The sequence below is a fragment of the Lissotriton vulgaris genome, chromosome 12 (genome assembly GCF_964263255.1).
Source record: "Lissotriton vulgaris chromosome 12, aLisVul1.2, whole genome shotgun sequence".
NCBI classification, from domain to species: domain Eukaryota; kingdom Metazoa; phylum Chordata; class Amphibia; order Caudata; family Salamandridae; genus Lissotriton; species Lissotriton vulgaris.
In genome coordinates this window covers 138838423-138857099 of record NC_141700.1, presented here as the reverse complement: position 1 = coordinate 138857099, position 18677 = coordinate 138838423, and the positions used below count along the sequence as shown (strand labels likewise).

The window sequence follows — 18677 nt, the reverse complement described above, 5'->3', positions numbered from 1 at the left end:
ATATTCCTGCAGGGATGCGGACCAGCTCTTGACCCGCTGTCAAGAAAAGCCATGAGAGGAGCATCTGTGTGTCCACAGTCTCCAGCCCGCCTCTGTACAAGATGGCGTCCTCAGAGGGGCTTTGCTTTCATTGGCTCCCGCTGCCACCCTGCACGCGCAAGAGGCCTGCGCCTGCTCCTCCAGACGCCGCCGCCGGGCCTGACCTCAGTCTGCGGAGCGACAGCCCGTCTCCACCGGGGGAAATATATACATTTTAAATGACTCGCCGTCCTCCACTTGATTCCTGACCTACATATCGCTGCTTCTGAAATCGGACGGGCATACGCACCGTGCCAGCGTTTCTCCCGGGCGGCGGGGGCAGTAGGCGGGCCGCGGTCGGGGGCAATCTAGGACACCCAGGCTCGAGGCCTCCCATGGCGCGGACAAATAAAGCAGCGAGGGGTCAATCGGGCGTCCCGCTGACAATGCCTGTGATCTGGAGCAGATCGCAGCGTCTTGTTCATCAGCCTTAATCTTTTGAGCCGCCACGCAACAGCGAGACAGCGATGAGGCCACCATGATATACTATATTTATGAAAAATCGGTGTTTTTCGTACACAAAAATAGAAACTGGGAAATAATTTAGAAGCTAGCCGAGAGGAAGGACTGATTTATACATATTTCACACACACCAAGCACTCTGGGTAATTTTGTGAGTTATTATAGCCATTCGAAAGAAGATTGCTAGTGTTATTATCCTTCATACCCGTATACGCTTAATAGAAATAGTACCTAATAATTATAATAATGATAACTGTCCTTTATACCTTTATTTGCTTAATACCTCATTTGATGCCATTATGAAATACTCATAAATGGGTTTTATTACCCGATTTCATGGTTAAAATATTAGTTATCCACAGTTCATCGTCATGGGAAGGATGAAAGGTTGATTTGACTCTGGTGAGAATCGAACTTGTGAAGTGCAGGCCACAAAAGATGTCGACAGCCAGTATTCAATTTGCTGATCCTAGATTCTTCTGATAGGTTGGCAGGACAGTGGGAGTCATTTTGAGCTAAGTGTTTGCCAGCCATTCACTGAAAACTCTCTGCTGGTCAGAGCAATAAAAAAAAAAAAAAGCTTTGCCCAAAGGAAGCCTCGAAGCCAAACAAAAAAGTAATGTCCGCTGGACGCAATGAAATGATGACAGGGTGACATTTCAGTTTTCTGATTGTCGTTTCACCGTGTAGGTAGGAGGACTTCTACCAAAACCATCCTTGCTGACGATGGCAAGAGCTCTAAGTATGGCCGCCAGTGCTCTACAGAGGGTGGAGGCCGTGTCCTTAGCAGACCAGTCAGGCTGGCAAGCTGCCCCAATACTCCAAGTGATTTGCCCAGAATCACACAAGTTTCAATCATAAGCCAAAGCCAGGATTAGAACAATGGTGTCAAGTTTCCAAAGTCTGCATCTGCTAGCCGCAGGGCCGGCCTTAGGCATGTGCAAGCTGCGCACCTGCACAGGGCCGCCAAACCCCAGGGGCCGCCACCCCAATATAAATCCTTAGATACATATTTGCGTGGCGGCCCCTGGCAGGGATTTGGCAGCCTCGGGCCTTCTACCTACGATCCCTGCTCAGGGCCTCCATGAGCCTAGAGCCGCCCCTGCTATCCATGACCAAGGTTTTCAGGCATTGATGTCATACTGTGCACCAAAGGTACCATCAGGCAAAGGGTGCCCTTGGTTTTCCACCATGAGAAGTGGGGACCTTAGTATACGGTCAAGGTGACACTGAACCATTTTTCTGTGCATAATTGTGAGGCATCAGTCCACTGTTTTCCGAGTTTGATTCTACCAGGCTTAACTCACCGGCTGGGCCATTACCATCCTGTGAAGAAGGGAGTAATTAATTGACCATCTGGCGCTGGAAAACCATGCCCTCGCTCACACATGAACGAAAGTCAAGGGAGTACTGCTGAATGCCAGGAAGATGTGGTGAATTGCATGCTCAGTACACTCTTATGATCCTAGGTCCGATACTGTCCCTTGGTCAGGCTGTGTGGTGTGCAGAGGGTCTGTCTCACTCAGATGAGGAAGGCTCAGGTGCTTCTAGGTCTTATTTGTGGTCATTGCTACTTTGGTTTTCATCAGCAGGGCTGTAGGTTCACAGTGCTCGTGGGCTGGTTCATTCTCAAGCCAGACCTCCACGAAGATGTCAGTCTTGGGTTGGACATGCTTCTGCTCAATTTAGGTGACTCCCAAATCACTGCAGACCAGCTCGTCTTCCATCTGCATTGTACAGTCATTGGTCCTTGGGTCGTTCAGGCTTAATCACAGCCTCAGGGACATCTACAACTACAAGATTACACTTGTGCAGGGCATCTCCTCTAGCTGTCACACGAGTCTCTGGTAAAACTTCGGAGTGTTACCAATTACTCGTTCCTTGGGCCGATATTTATGCAAAATCTTGGGTGATGGCGGAAAAGCAGTGGGCAACCAGGAGCCATCCCTTATTTGTGTTGGAACCCTGTAACGAAATAGAGTAGTGGCCGTGTTCAAATACTTCTTCCCAGGGTTTAATTTGAGCCGGTGGTTGGGGGGGGGGGGGGGGGGGGGGGGGGTACGTTTATTTATTTTTAAGGACCAACATTTATTTACCGCATCAGATATTTAGCGAGTGCAAGAGAAGGAAAAACATATAGGGGCAGATTTACAAGCCCCTTGCAACAATTTTGCGCCGCTGTTGTGTTACTTTTGTGACACTGGGCGGCGTAAACAATGCAGCTAATTTACAACGTGATGCAGCTAGGGAGCTGTGTCTCATTGTAATGCCCTGCGTCACATTATACCTTCGTCAGGGTGGGCGTTCCCACGGAGTAAAACCTCCAGTGCGCCACTTCTAGGATACCACTGTGTCAAAACCTTACCTTGAAGCAGGCGTAAGGAGTAACGCAGTACAATGAGTATAGGCCTCCCCATGCATTGCTGGAGTTACGTTGTGCTTGCGACACAACTCCAGCAATGCGTTACTTTTGCGCCAAGAGATGCATCAGAATATCTGACGCATCTGTCAATCCTTGCTCCATGGTGCGCCGTATTGTAAATATGGCGCATCCGTGGTGGAGCAAGGGTATCTCAGGACTTACACATCTCTACAGATGCGTCAGTTTCTTGTGAATCTGCCCCACAAACTGGAAAAATTAAGGAAGAGTAAACTGATAAAACCATCACAAAGGCAGAAAGCAAAAACCTTCAAGACCGAGAAAAGCGGACAGAGAGTGTCTAGTAGCAGATTAAAAATAACCAGACTTGGCATTCGGCATGCCATCGTTTAATTGCAACGGCCACGGCTTCTGAGCAAAGCTTCGGCTCCAGCACTCTTTCTTTAATAAATTACGCACTCTAGGTTCTTCCACCATCTCCTAATATGGAAGGAGGGCAGGAACACTGAATAAAAGAATAGCAGAGATCTGTTGAAAATATTCAAATCATGCAAAATGCACTTGCGGCCTATTGTAGCACTGGATTAAATGAATATTCCATGTCTGCTCTTAGTGTTTGTGGCAAGAACTTTGTATCTTAATATAGTGCAAGTCTATTTTTTTTGTTAGCAGGTACTTAGGGGCATATTTACAAGGGGACTGCGCCACCGGGATGTGACTTTTTACGATGTTCCAATGGCGCAGTGCCCTGCACCATATTGACAAAGTGGCGTTAAGCCACTTTGAATGGCTTAACCACACTTTGTAAATTTGATATCCTTTCACGCAGTTGAAAGGGCGTGCAATGGGCGTTGCTGTGGGCGGTCCACTTCCACACCCATTGCTTTTTGACCCTGCCCTAGAGTTACAAGAATCTGTAATCTGAGGCAGCACCAAAAGCAAATGGCATACAAAAGCAGGCATCACATTGGTGCAACAAGGAGAAATACTTTTATTTGTCCTCATTCTTGCTTTTACTATGTGAGCTGCAAAATGCCTTTAATTATTGTTTAATTGCAGGAAGGTGACCCTTCCTGCACATAAACAATCATTCCCCCAATTCCCTAGGTCCTCATCCCATTCATAACTAATGAAGATCTAGTATCTCCCATGACAGAATAAAGAACATAAGGACTACTAGGTCCCCCTACCCCACCCCCTCCCGCAATGCAGGGCACATGGAAGTAGCAAATAGCCAATATTGTTTGTTTATGTGCAGGAAAGGACACCTTCCTGCACATAAACAATAATTCCCTGAAACACAGGCACCCTTGCTCTATGGTGCAAGGCTGTCTGTGTTGGCGCTAGGCAGCTGTTCTTAGTGCCAGCGTATGGGAAGGGTGTGCTGTAATGTTGTAAATACGGCGCATCCCAGTGTTTTTTAAAGGACGTAGCGCAGTGCTGCAAAATTTGCCGCTGCACTGTTTCCTTGTAGATATGCCCCTTAGTATGTTTTTTTATGTTTGTACTCTAGATTTTTAAGTCTAAATTTTTGTAGCCTCTTTTCGCAGACTACATTGTCACTCACACATAACCAAGAGTGAAGGTGGTAATTATTTCAATGGCTGAAACCTGTGATTTGAACCTTCCATTACAATTTATCCTGAATTTGGCTTATTTTTAAGTGTCAATTACTTTTTGTGGTAGCAGAACTAAGATATTACCACAAATAATACATTTCCCCTCGATGCCTTTTTATTTCTATGGCCCAAACATATTTGTTACTTGTGCTGATGTGAGTGTACAACTATATACAACTATAAACAAAGGAGTTTCTATATGTTTATGCTTACATGATCTACTCCAAGGCTGTGCCATGCAATTTAGGATGGGCACTGGATCAAAAACCACTTTGCAAAGTTGTTCATTAAAAAGTAAACATTCTCTGGCGCCAGGGAAGTTACTGGCTATTTCATGACTTAGCAGCAATGATTCCTGAGAGAGAACAGGTTGTATATAATTATAAACTACTAACTTATGGGAGACAATGTAAGTGCTCGTTTACATTAAATATTCATCCCAGAATGCTTTGCTTCAGATCAGTGTTTTGTTCTAATCTTCCACGAACTTCAACTTTATATTTTAGAAGCCCATGAGCAGGAGAAAAGTTCAGTAAACTAGAAGCAGGGCACGAGTCCTAAAAAAAGAAGTGGGGGGAAGCGGTCACCGGAAGTGATGTTACGACAGGAAGTGACGTCACAAAAGTTGCGCTCCGATCTCGTCCCAGAGAGGCCAAAGAGTGAAGTCCAGCTGTTTGACAGGGGGGACGGCGTCCACCCGGTAAAATAAGTGGGGGTACGCCGTCTACCCGCGTGGTATCCCGACTCAAACCCTGACTAGAAGGGAGATGGTGATTGCTGTTCATGACTGTCCATTCACAGTTTCAGCATAAGTTTAATGTGGAAGCTGAGCCTCCTTGGCAATTAGAACATGGCACATGACATTTTTTCATTAATAGGGCAGGCTTGAGACTGGATATGTGGGCCAGTGAGATTCGTTGGCAGTTAAAATGGCAGCGAATTTCCCAGGGAATTCTAGATATGTAGAAGTTTCCTTGTAAAAAGAACAAACATTTACAAAGGCAATAGGAATGACTTGCAGTTTCAGTTGTAATCCAGACTTAATGCCTTTGGCACAGGCAGCAAAGGGTTGAATTAGTATTTCACGTACGCCCAGCAGAAGAAGAAAGGGAGTTGATAGGTGTACTAAATCTTAGAAGGTCCTGAAGTTGAATGTGGTACCTAGTCAAAGTCAAAACTTACTTTATTCGGCTATATTCACAACCATAAAAGTGCACATGCAATATACAAGCACATTTATAATAAAAAAGATATAAAAATGTATACATGTATACACATCCACAGCAAGATTATATTAAAAACAGATGGAATAAAAACATCCATGCATATCCCAGCGATCAATATCTATTCCTGGTACGGAGACAGCATGTAATAAAATTTAACACAGCATAACATAGCTCGCGAGTACCTAATTGTTGTATGCAATAGAAGGCCACCTTATGTGATCTATTAGAAAAACTATGTAAAAAGGGTATTAGGAAATGTTTACTATGGTCCGTGTAAAGTCCACAAAAAAGAATAAATTGCTACTTGCTCTGACTTGATGTACTGTTGCATAGGCATGCAGGAAGGGACACAAACCATGATCCTAAAGTTGGGAAGGGCACTAAAAACTGGACAAGGTTAAAACGTTGCCTCATAAGGAGATACCTATGCCATTCTTTCAGAATAATTTGAAGGTAATCTTCCGGGACCGGATTCATACCAGTGCTGCAGCAAATTAACCCTGGATCCCTTACCAACAGTTCAGCCCTATGCTTCTCAAAACACTTTAGAACAAACAAACCTTTCACTAAATCAGGACCTAAGTTTAGGGAACTCAAAAGATATAAATATAATTCTGGGACCCCTAACTCGATGAAAGAGTCCTCAATATATGTCAACCACAGACTTCTAGCTGCATTATCTAAGACAATAAAACCGCTTTGGTGAGGTGGGCTTCTGGCTTCCTCCAAGCTCTCAACCATAATAAAAGAGGTTATAATTTAATGTAGTGCACAATGAAACCCAACTCCACCTCAGCATGACAACACACAGTAGATGAAGATTGCGGTCCAGCCAGAAACCTACGTATGAATCTGTTCATCTGTTCTCAATCTTCTGTAAGGGGAGGTATTCGTATACCCCCAGACACCAGCGCTAAATTGCTGACTGACTTTAGGTATGTTGAAATTTCTTTGAAAAGAGCACAAAAAGTAACAAAGGCAATAAGAATCACTTGAATTTTCAATTGTAATCCGGAATTAGGGGCATATTTACAAGCCAATATCGCCACAGGAACATCACTTTTTTTTTACGTTCCTGTGGCGAAACAGGCCTTGCCTGATATACAAGGCAGTGTTAACTCACTTAAAGTGGCTTAACACTGCCTTTTTAATAAGGCTCCCTTTCACGATATACTTAGTGTGAAAGGGGTGAATAATGGGTGTTGAGGTGGGCATTCGCCGCAACACTTATTGATTTTGACGCTGCCACATTTTACAAGGGTGGTATAAATATGGGAGCACACATAAAAACAGCAAAACGCCTTGAATGACTGTTTATGTGCAGTAAGGTGTCCCTTCCTGCACATTAACAATTATTTAAAAAATGACAAGTTGCATCTTCTATGTGTGCTGCACAAAGCGGCGCACATAGAAGTTACAAATCGCCATTTAAGATTGTTTATGTGCAGCAAGGGACACCTTCCTGCACATAAACAATCATTCTCACAATGTAGGCACACCCTTGCACTATGGTGCAAGGGTGCCTGCATTGGCGCTAGGCAGCTGTGATTAGCATCAGCGCATGAGGAAACGCAGGCCTGCACCGTAAAAACGGTGCAGCCCTGCATTTCAAAAGTGGCGGGGCGTGGCATTAAGCCAAGAAGGCTAACGCTGGGCTCCGTCACTTTTCTTGTAAATATGCCCCTTAATGCCTTTACCAAAGGCAGCAGGTTTGCATTAGTATTTCATGCACGCCCAGCAGAAGCAGCAAGGGAGTTCTTAGGCGCACTAAACCTTGAAAGGTCCAGAACTTGAATGTGGTACCTACGGATGCCAATAAATAATTCTTCTAATAGAAACCATTAGACAACTGGTCTTTTGCCATCCATAGCTAATTAATGGATGTATGACGGTACAACGCGTGGTATTACCACGTGTACCGTTACAACGCAGGTTTTACAAAGCAAGTCGTTACAACAACTTGCGTTGGGAGGCGCTGGATAGTGAATAGTTTAATTTACTATTCCAACTCCAGTCCCCGTGGATAGTAGGGAAGGTGTTGGATAGTACATTTAACTATTCCCTATCCTAGAGCGCCCTCCAGCGAAAGTTGTTGTAACGACTTTCGTTGTAAAACCTGAGTTGTAATGGTACAGCATTGTAATAGTTTCGTTGTAAAGGATGTTCCCCCTAATTAATAGTTTTGATCTAAAGTGAACTATTGTGTCTTGCATTAAAAAATACCCAAAGAATGAAGGTACATCTATGAAATAAAGAAGTGAATATGACTAAACAGTGAATATGTTGTGTACTATTTAGATATAAAATTATCCCTCGTGCATTCCAATGAAAGTGCATCCAAGGATACAACGAAGGAGCCAATCGCATAACTACGAGACTAAAATACTCCTCTGGGCTGATCCAAGATGTGATTGACACTGTCTTAGGCCAATGGCTCAAGTGGGCTCAGCCAAGCGAGCCAACAGTTTGAGGGGAGGTGACCAAAAGCAGACTCTGTTTATGGAACACAGAAGGTTGACTTTGGAAGACCTAAACATGATATAATGCGATGGGCATTGAATTCTGGGCTTGTGTATAAGGCATAGATCTCTTACTGGTGATAATCAGGCGGTTATAGAGCCTGAGCTGCAGCGTCACATAGCATTGCTTTCTGTCATACGAAAAGAATATACATCTTGATACAGATATTTACTATCTGTGTCTACAGAGTTAACAGTATAAAAAGCATTCCTGCCTGGAATTTGAACAAACAGCTCAATAAGATTGATGGGCTGGGCAGGCTTCCAGTTTCTTTAGTTTTTTTTCCTGGAAAGGGAAAAATGGCACAAACAACCACATCAATCTGCCTTTGCCTAGAAGGAGCAATCTCATGAGAAGGTACTAGACAGCATTTCCTGAACAGGGAGCACCATACATGCCTCGATAAAGCTTTTTTTGTTTTTTTTGGGCTCATCGGGAAGGTATCACCTTCACCTGGTGAATGTACTCTTTTGAAGCACATATCTTATGAACCAGTCCTCCCTCGAATAAGTTTCGTACAGTCATTTAGTCAAACATCTTTATTCGGTTCAAAGGAACCATAAAAGTGAGCAAGATAAATAATAAAAACACAATAAAATACAGGTCACAGTGCAAAGGCATAAGGCAAAATTACATACGTTTTACAGCATTTCATTGCAATAAATTACCATTTGATTAAGACAAACTTAAGAAAAGTAAAACCTCTAAACAGTCCATGAAATGTCACATAAAAGGTCCGCCCGGTTACTTGGGTTTTGTTCATAAATGATAAAATGTCTTTTCAGCCTCGAGTGACATTTAATGAGCATAACAAAGTGCTTTGTGAGCAGCTCGCCATAAGATGCAGAAGTCCTCAGGTCTGTAGACTTTGAGAAAGTTTTAAAGGAATTCTAGAGCTTTGTCAAACAATACGGCACTCTTGCCGACCCACCATCTTAGACGCGCTGGATGGTAACTACAACAAATTAGATATGTCTCATGGCAGAAATATAGCACCTACTGCATCGACTACCTGTATGGCCCCCATTAGTAGTTGCCAATAACAGTATCACTAGGAGATACCGTACAGTGCTTAATTTGAGCCGGTGGTTTCCGGTGCTCTGTACCCGCACTTAATTTTCAATACTGGCGCTTCCAACAGTCTGCCACAAGGTGGCACTGTCTAGCTAATTTAGAGATGACCACAACAACAGTTAATTATTCATTCAATATACACCAAAAATAACTATTACCTGCCGCCAAGGCCATTCTTATAGCTTTGGGGGCCTGGAATAGTCTGAACTAATACATTTGTAGGAGTGGGATGATAAGTAGTTGTGTTACTGTCATTGGCAGCATGGCATGGGCAATGTGTGGTGCAAGCTGCAGTGGTCACCTGAAAAGAGCCCTGGCACTTTTCTAAATACAAATTTAGCACTGGCACCACTCAAGACAAATATGAGTAATCTGGTGTTTCTGAACCTGAAATTACCAGGTCTAGAAACACAAGACACAGGCATCAATCTGCACCCAGTAAAACCATGGGTGGAGAGGGGGAGGGGCTGTGCGCCTCCCCCTCCAACAACAACTGACAGAAGGTTGAAACCCTTATGTCCTGCACTCTTGCATGTAGCCATTGCTCACAGAGACAGAAGCAACTGCCATTGAGCGGCACACCACAGCCCCATATCTTATTTGCAATGCATTGGACAGTTCCACCCATGAATGTCTACTATAGGTAGGTAGGGGTATCAGCTACTAGGCTTGGCTTGCCCATATAGGTAGGTAGGGGTATCAGCTACTAGGCTTGGCTTGCCCATATAGGTAGGTAGGGGTATCAGCTACTAGGCTTGGCTTGCCTGTTGGCATCTCTGATCTCAGAAATCATGAAGGAAGAAGTGGGAACCGAGAGAAAACCTAGCTCTAAGATCCATATTTACTTTCTTAGGTTTACCGTCCCTTTATCAGCAAATATGTGGCTGTTGAGAAGCACAGGTTGGGCCAAGTAGTAAACAGAGTGAGGTCATCAGACATCCTAGGGTGCATGGTGTCAGTTCTGCTTCCCCTGGCGTTTAGCGGATTGCTGTCCATGGCTATGTCTTCAAGACTTGTACTTTGCATAACTGAATCTCAGGATGACCTTGACAGACCTGAGAGAGTACTCAAGTAGAAAACTATCCCTTAAAGGAAACAGAATTAGGAGAATACTGAAAGCTACCCATATCTCAGCTTAGCATAGGTTTATACAGCCGAGGAGAGGGGAGTTTGCACTATTCATAACTCAGAACATCTGAGGTGTCCGCTTTAATTTCCCCTATCGTACTTTTCCTAAGAATCTGTAGGTAATGGGTCTTCCGGGGACAGAGATCTATGAGTAGACCTTACAATAATCCATTATATTAAATCTGCAACTAGCTGGTTAATCATTATTTCAGTATAGAGAAGCATCAACTGACAATAGTGCCACTTAGTGTGTAATTTCTCACCACTTGCAGTATTTAAAGCTCCCTGCTGGGTTGGTGGGGATTTGTTCACAGAAATGTCTCTCACCACCCAAGAGGAGCACTTTCAGAGAAAATGTAATTCCAGCCAGTCGCCCAAAGTGGGGGTTTGTTTATGAAAATGAAAAAAGCAATGGCAGTGATGCTCTGGTACTTTTCTTCCAGCATGTGGGGGTCATTGTTATAATTTTCTGTTCTCAACCACCTGTTTTTCTGTCGGTTGTATGACGGAACCACGCATGCAATGATATTGCATGCCTTAAAAGCGCGGTCTTTACTATGACTGCATATTTACCCTGCATGCCTTTACCACGCATGCCTTTGCAGTACTTTTTGTTGTAAAAGCATGATCGGTAAAAGCATATGTGTGGTAAAGATTACACCCCAACCCCTGCGCCCTGAGTCTAACAACCCAGCCCTGAAAACACCCCACCCTAGCCCTAAAACCTACCCTGACCCCCCTCCCTGAGCCCCAAAACCTGTCCCCCAGCCCTAAAAACTATCCTGACCTGAGGCCCCTCGCTCTGAGCCCTAAAGCCAGCCCCTAGCCTTAAAAAGTACCCCAACCCCCTGCCCTGAGCCCTAAAACCCGGCCCGTAGCCCTACTTACCACGCCGCGTCCTGATCCTTCCTGTCTCGATCCTTTCTGTTCCTCTTTCCATTCTCCCCGCCCACCTGCTCTGAATCTAGAGCGCTGACTGCCTTTACCATGCATACGAATGGTAAAGGCAAGCATGGTAACGGAAGGCGTGGTTCCGCCCACATTGTAAATGCTGTTTCCCATTTTTTCAGAACTGAAAAAATGTGTCTGTAGAGTGTAGACCAACCCTAACAAGAACGAGTATTCTGGCAATTTTGCTGCCAGAGGCCTTGAGCAGATGGTCGCCTCGGAGTTTCCAACTGCCGAGCCAGTTGAGCCTACAATGTCATACCTCAGGGGGCCAAAATTAAAATGAGGTGGCAAATAGCAACTGTGATGACCATCAGACACAAAAATGACTCCCCCTTAAAGCATGTTAACCTCCCCCACCACACGACCTGTCTCAGCCTTTCTGAGCCAGGAAGAGGCAAGGCAGGCCCACCCCCAAAATGTCCACCATTTTTTGCTCAGAGATTTTGCCAGGTTGGCCAGGAGGGTTGCAATAATATTTCCTAATGAGCATCCACCAGTGGGACTGAATTGTAAAGGCTTTAATTTCTGTTTTACCCCCTGTACCAAGAAATGATTGTGCTCACTTATTTAGGAAGCTAATGTTTGGCAAACTAGTTCTTTAAGCTGGGGCTCCCTGCAGGACCAGACTGCGAGCCCAAACTAGCCACATCAATTTTGACGGGCCAGCCCCCCTGCTGCTTTTTTTACTGGAGAATGATATAGCTGCACTGCTGCAAAACCGGCCCCCAGTAACAAAAACAGTCCCCACCACTGCAAAATTGGCCCCCATCCTTCCAGCCTCCCAGGCAAACGCCCGATGCCCGCTAGGGCCAATGTGGCCCTCGTTCCGTGAGGTAGCTGTTATTTGTTGAAAAGAGGTAGTTCAAGCAGAAACTTGTTTAAAAATCAGGCGCAGCCCATGCAGTTAAGAGCGGTGGGGTGGAGGGGTGGGACGTTGACAGACGACGACGAGGGAAACTTGAATAAAAGAAAATAGAAACCCGCTTAGCTTGCGCTCACCGCATCGTTGACTCGGCAATGTGGCGAGTGCAAGGTAGGTGTTTTTAAATTTTTTTAATTTAAGTTTCCGTTGTTGTCGTCTGCCGACTCCTCCCCACTTCACCGCTCTTCCCTGCACGGGCCGCGCCTGGTAAAGACTGCACATAAGTGGGAAGCAGACATTAGTAGGTGTATGAGGTAAAGAAGGAACACATGCAATTAATTGATAACCAGCTGGAATTAGACGCGGACTAAGGAAGAATTGCACTCTAAAGCATTTTTCCCGTGGTGGGAGGGTTTGCTTTACAGCGGGCTTCAAATGCTCGCGCAGTAATAGGAAAAAGGATAGCCCGGGGAAGCCCGCGAGGGGCTGTGAATAACAAAAAGCTGGCCCAGCGTGCCGAGCAAATTGCACTATAGATGAAATTGGCAACCTCTTTGTGGAGGTGGAGTACATTTTAAACAAGGGGAAAATAACTGACTGCCCAGACTCAGGTCAGAAGGGTGCAACCACCTTCAAAAGGGGCAACGATCTGTGCCATCGAGCAAGTGCCCTCATCCAACAAAGGCCAGATTTTGAGGATTAGTCAAGGCTTTTCCCACAAGGAGGACAGAGCACGCCTGGTAACGAAACGTATAATATGGCACAAGGGCATGATGAGGTAAACGAGTGCAGAGAAACCAATACTCACATTATCTAGCTTGCACGAAGAGATCTTGGGCCATATGTATCAAGGCAAATTGCGATCGCAAACGCAAAAATTCGCAGAATTTCAGCATTTGCGATCGTAATTTGGCCTAGTGCTATGTATGAAAGCACAGCTGTCTCGCAAATTAAGGAATCGCAAAATTTGCAATTCCTTATTTTGAAAATGCATTTAAGGAATCGCAAATTGCGATTCCTTAAATGGAATGTATGAAGCACCTAAGTTGTGCGAAAATGGCATAAGGAATTGCAAATTACCACCAACTACAGGTTGGTGGTAATTTGAGATTTCTTTTAAAAATGCAAATTTTTGCATTTTTCAAAGTGGCATGTGGCACACACACATGTCCTTAGGGCATGTATGTGCGCCAAATGTGCACCCATGCTCATTTCAGGGATGCAACAGGGTGTCCTTTTGACACCCTGGCACACTTGAAATTGCATTCTCAATTTGCGAATCTCTAATTGGGAATCGCAAATTGAGAATTTCTTCCCATTCATTCCTATGGGCCTCTAGGCCCATAGGAATGAATGGGGAGGTATTCCTTAATTGCGAATTGCAGTTTTCGATTTTCAATTAAGGAATATGTAGGATTCGCAAAATGTATTGCAAATCCTACATACATAGCGTTTTGCAATTCTCCAATAGAGATTCTCAAAAATTCGCTATTTGAGAATCACAAAACCTAACATTGATACATATCGCCCATAGTCCTCTCATAATTTCTGAGATTTCAAGAAGGGGCGAAGGAGAGAGATCAATACAGCATACTTTGTGAACGTTTTGAACAAATCAGCTATGAAACATGACTGTTATAAAGACCTCAAGGAGACAATTGGTCAGCTGAGGGAAAACATCAGTCAGTTACACTCACAGGTTGAATTATCAGCAAATAGAATTGAGAGAATGTGGATAACTCAGATGGGGGAGGGGTAATGAAGGGTGACGTGGATAAAAGTGACACTGAGGTGGAATGTAGAGGTGGATGGATGGTGAGGATGGGGAAGTCCTGCACTGGTGTCCTGGCCCAGAAAGGAGACATATCCTCAATATTCCATCCTGGGTGCCAAGTTACAACCAGCAGATTTACCAGAGAAGGGAAGTAAAGTGCACCCCAAGCTCATCATATAGACCTCCCAGGTACATCCCCGTTACACCACTACTGCCGCTTATGCATACCCTATGTAATGTAATGTAATGTAATTGTGCTTGTAAAGCGCATCATTCATCCTGGGAAGGATATCAGGGCGCTAAGATTGCTAGAGTCTGTGGCAAGATGGTACAGGAGTTTTAGGGAGATTTGTCAAGTTTGGGGAAGAGTAGAGTTTTCCGTTTTTTCCTGAAGGTGAGATAAGTCTGTGAGCCTAAGATCTATAGGCAAGTCATTCCAGATGTTCGCGGCCAGGTGGGAGAAGGAGTGACCGCCCATCCTGGTTCTCTTTATTCAAGAGGTGGAAGCTCTTGCTGTATATTGTGAACGGAGATTCCGGTTGGGTACATAGAACTTGATCCTATTTTTTAGAATGCTTGGGCCAGTGTTATGCAGTGACCTATGTGTAATGCATAACATTTTGAAGGAGGCTCTTTGCCTTATTGGGAGCCAATGTAGAGTTCTCATACAAGTTTTAGCTGACTCATACTTTTAGGTCGAGCAGACCTACCATCAATGCGTAAGCATTGAAGGTGTCTGCTTCAGACCTATTGTGGCCCGTATTTAGGAATGTGGACACGAGAGGGTACACGAGCGCAGATTTGCTCAGATTTGACCTCGTGAGCGCGCACGTCGCCATGCCCCTCTCGTGCCTTACATTCCCGTGCTCACACAGCCAGCCCCCACACCCCTGCACACAGGCACACGTACACACAGGCAGGCACACACACAGGTACAACACACGCAGGCACATACAAGCGCACCCCCCCCCACCGCCGCCCCCGCCTACATACACACACCAACGCGCACACACACACTCCCAACCCCGCTCACCGGGCACACGCATGGCTTCCATCACTGGGGGGGGGCGGGCACCGGCAATGTGCCCCGAGGCCCCCCCTTACCGGGTCTGCTATACTCTTCCCCGTCCCACAGCCTCACAGCACTCCTCAAGTACAGTGGGCGAAGACTGCAGGCGCCGCCACTGTCACGAGCCGCAGGGAACGCCAACGTGCACGCTCACGGCGTCACGCTCCTGCCCTCTCGCGTCTCTTCTGCGCTCCAGGCCGACGTGCGCCAAATACAGGAAAACAACAGAACCTCAACTGCGTGCTCCACAGTTTTATTTATTTCATTTACGTACTTGTACAGTGCAACGTGAAGATCTTTGTCCATCATCCGGCCTCAATGGACCTGTTTATATGACCTGGGCTCTCCTAAAGATTTGACGAAACTCGCTCCCATCCTTTCATCTTCTTTCGTATTTAGTGCACACACGATGGCTTACAAAAACACATTATGAATGGTAAAGGTTGAAGTTACACGCGCATGCTTGCCTCTAGTTGTGCCAGGACGTAGCAGGATACACGTTCCACATAGCAAATAATTAGCTGCATTGTTAAACCATACATATTTCAGATCTTTTTTTAGTCACTACTCTCGTATTGTCGCCAAGAAGAACATATTCCAGGTCCACACTTTACGTCCAACAACATGTAAAATGTAAATTGATACATAAATGTTTCTGGAAATTGTTAACTTTAAAGAACACACATGAAAATAACGATGTGTACAAAGCCCGAGTTTGGAACGTGGTTGTGGGCGACATGTCGAAAGGGGCAAGGGTGAGTTGTACACAACTTATAAAGCCAATACCTGAGTATTCATTGGATACTTCTCATGGTTATGTTAACGCTTAGGAAATTATCACTGAATGTTTGAAGAGTTCGTAGTAGGGAGAAAGAGAAAACCTGCCCGTCTGTCAAGGAGTTCGAGTGGCCCACTGGCCACAACACATCGCCCCACCTGTGGTCAATTATTCCACTCATGTGACCGGGCCTATTGGGCCAATATAATCCGGACCTGGCGCTGCTACCAATCTAGCAAAGAGAACGCAAGATATGGCAGTGATGGCGGGGTTTCTTTACCCGCCGTACACAGTTTACCCCAGCTATGGGGGGCCCTTCAAGCAGCCCCAGCTGGGCCGCCCCCGTCAGCCCAGCTGGAAGCAGAGCAAGGGGAGCGGCGTGTATATCCCGCCGCCTCCCACCCCGCCGGCGCTGCCCGAGCCCTCCGACTACCTGGATAACTTCAAGCGCGCCCAGCTCAAGGCCATCCTCTCCCAGGTCAACCCGGGCCTGACCCCGCACCTCCGCCACGCCAACACCCGGGAGGTGGGGGTGCAGGTGAACCCACGGGTGGACGCAAGCGTGCAGTGCTCGCTGGGCCCCCGCACCCTAGGGCGCCGCGGGTTTAGCCCCAGCTGCCCCTTCGCGCCCCCCCGCCCCCCGGGGTGGCCATACTGCGCTCCCCCGGGGGCAGCAGCGAGGTGCGCTTCACCCGCCCCATCGCCGTCTATTCCCCGGTCTCCGACCGCCGTCTCTTCACCCTGCCGCCGGGCCAGCGTGGCGCCTCTGCTGCGGAAGAAGGGCGAACAGGAGGAGGCCAAGGAGGAGGAGAGCGGGAAACCGGACGCGGGGCAGGACCCCCCGCCAGAGGGCGTCACAGCAGAGGTGAACCAGAGCCAGGAGGAGCAGGCCGACGAGAGCCCAGGCGCCCCCGAGGGCAAGCGGGCTGCCTTCCAGGTACAGGAGGCGGGGAGGGCGAGGCGGGCCTGCGCGTGGCACCTGCACCTCCGTGTGTCTGCAGTCACGGTGATGGGGTCCACGAAGCTGTCAAAGGAACCAAGTTCTGTCTCGGTTCTGAAACTGAGAACTTTGAATCTCACAAAATTGGAAGAGGTTAACAAGTTTGCTGTGTTCTTTCTTTGAAATGAATCGGTGCCTCTTAACGTTCAAGTGTGTGTATATTTAATGCAGTATTCTTTTTTGCAAGAGTGATTGGTAAGAACAGCACTTTTTTTATTTTTATTTTTTAAGCTCAAATCGACCCCACCCACCCCCATCGTAACTTGCTCCACCTCACTGCGAGTTGGTGCCTTTTTATTCTATTCGTTTCTTCTAAAGGCTGTGTGTGTATATACACGGCTCCAAATGTTGGCCTTAAATGCGTATGATAGCAAATGGGGGGGGGGAAGAGTCCCCAAAACACATAATGAACATGCTTAGTCATTTCTCCCCACGAAATCCTTGTAGGATATACTAGTAAATAAAGTAAGTGTAAACATTAGTTTAAGTTAAAACCGTTTCAGGGTATGCATGGACAATTGCCCCCTTGGAAGATTGACACGGGGTAGCTCCATTATTTGCTCCATTAGTATTTTTCACCACGCTTTCAGATGCCTAGTCTTATTTGCACGAACAGCTTGTCCCAGGTTTCTATTGGTATTTTAATGTAAATGTGGTAGCATTGTAGCAAAACAATCTACGTACTCTCTACCTGGAAAAACGATAGCCTCGTGGTTTTTTTTCTGTTCATGTTAAGAATGAGAGAATACACCTGATGGAGCATAAGGTTGGTAATGTGCCTACAGTTCCGCAGTCGTGACTGTCAGTTTTCACTTATAAATGTGTAAACCTCGGAGCCTCCAACTAAGTGGCCACTAACTGTTGCTGTAGCTACTCGACTACATTGGCATGATGTGCATTGCAAAAATCTATTAGGTGAGGCTGTGAACCATGTTCTTGGATAAGGGGCGTTTTTGGCATAGCTTTCTGCCTTTGACATCCCATCTGAAGGATCGGTTTCAGCAGCTAATGGATCTCTGAACATCTTTATGGACAATTGTGGACATGTAACCTCTCTAAGTGCCAACACTTAGCACCAAGTTTGTTAAATAAACATTTTTTGCACATTAACCCCTGATGTGGCAGTCGGATAGCGTTTAGGCCATGAAGAAAAGGATGGTTTTAAAGATGCATCCCTTATGGTAACTTTCTTGCATTCAAGAAGTCTTTCAGTGCTCCCATCAACAGTAGGCGATTGGGCTCCATTCAACATTAACGTTTATGGGGTCAACACACAGACTTAGGATGAGCAGCAAAGAAGGCTATTCAAATCAAGCAGTAAAGCGCCAGTTCATCGGACTAATAGCCACTTTGCCACATGTGGCACGCTATGTTTAGCGCTGTTCATTGTGCAACTTGACATGGAAAGTGCACTTGGGGAGGGGGACATGCAACCAATTAAAGGCTTGCGTCCAGTGGGGACACTCAGGAGGGAACTCTTGTAGTCCTTCAGACTGAAGGTTTCTAATCTCATAGCATATACTTGAAATGTGGAAGAGGGGGGGTGTTATCACACCGTTTTAGCTCCCAGGAATGCCAAAGATTCACGTAAATACAAAACATGTTGCATTACAAATGCTATAGGTGTCACATTTGCTAAAGTTATAACTATTGGCATTGTAAATGACAAAGCTATTAATTTAGCTATTTTCAAAACCAACACATAAATAAAAAAAATTGTCATTTCCAAGACCAAATAGCTCAAACTTTCCTAATG

The 18677-nt window shown here is 45.8% G+C and overlaps 1 protein-coding gene and 1 pseudogene across 1 annotated transcript in view; both read left to right on the top strand.

Annotated features, from left to right (window-relative positions):
* Window positions 1–18677, top strand: part of KCNN3 (potassium calcium-activated channel subfamily N member 3) — a 515690-nt gene that overhangs the window by 385482 nt on the left and 111531 nt on the right. The window lies entirely within an intron of this gene.
* LOC147673674 (zygote arrest protein 1.S-like) lies at window positions 16184–17044 on the top strand (annotated as a pseudogene).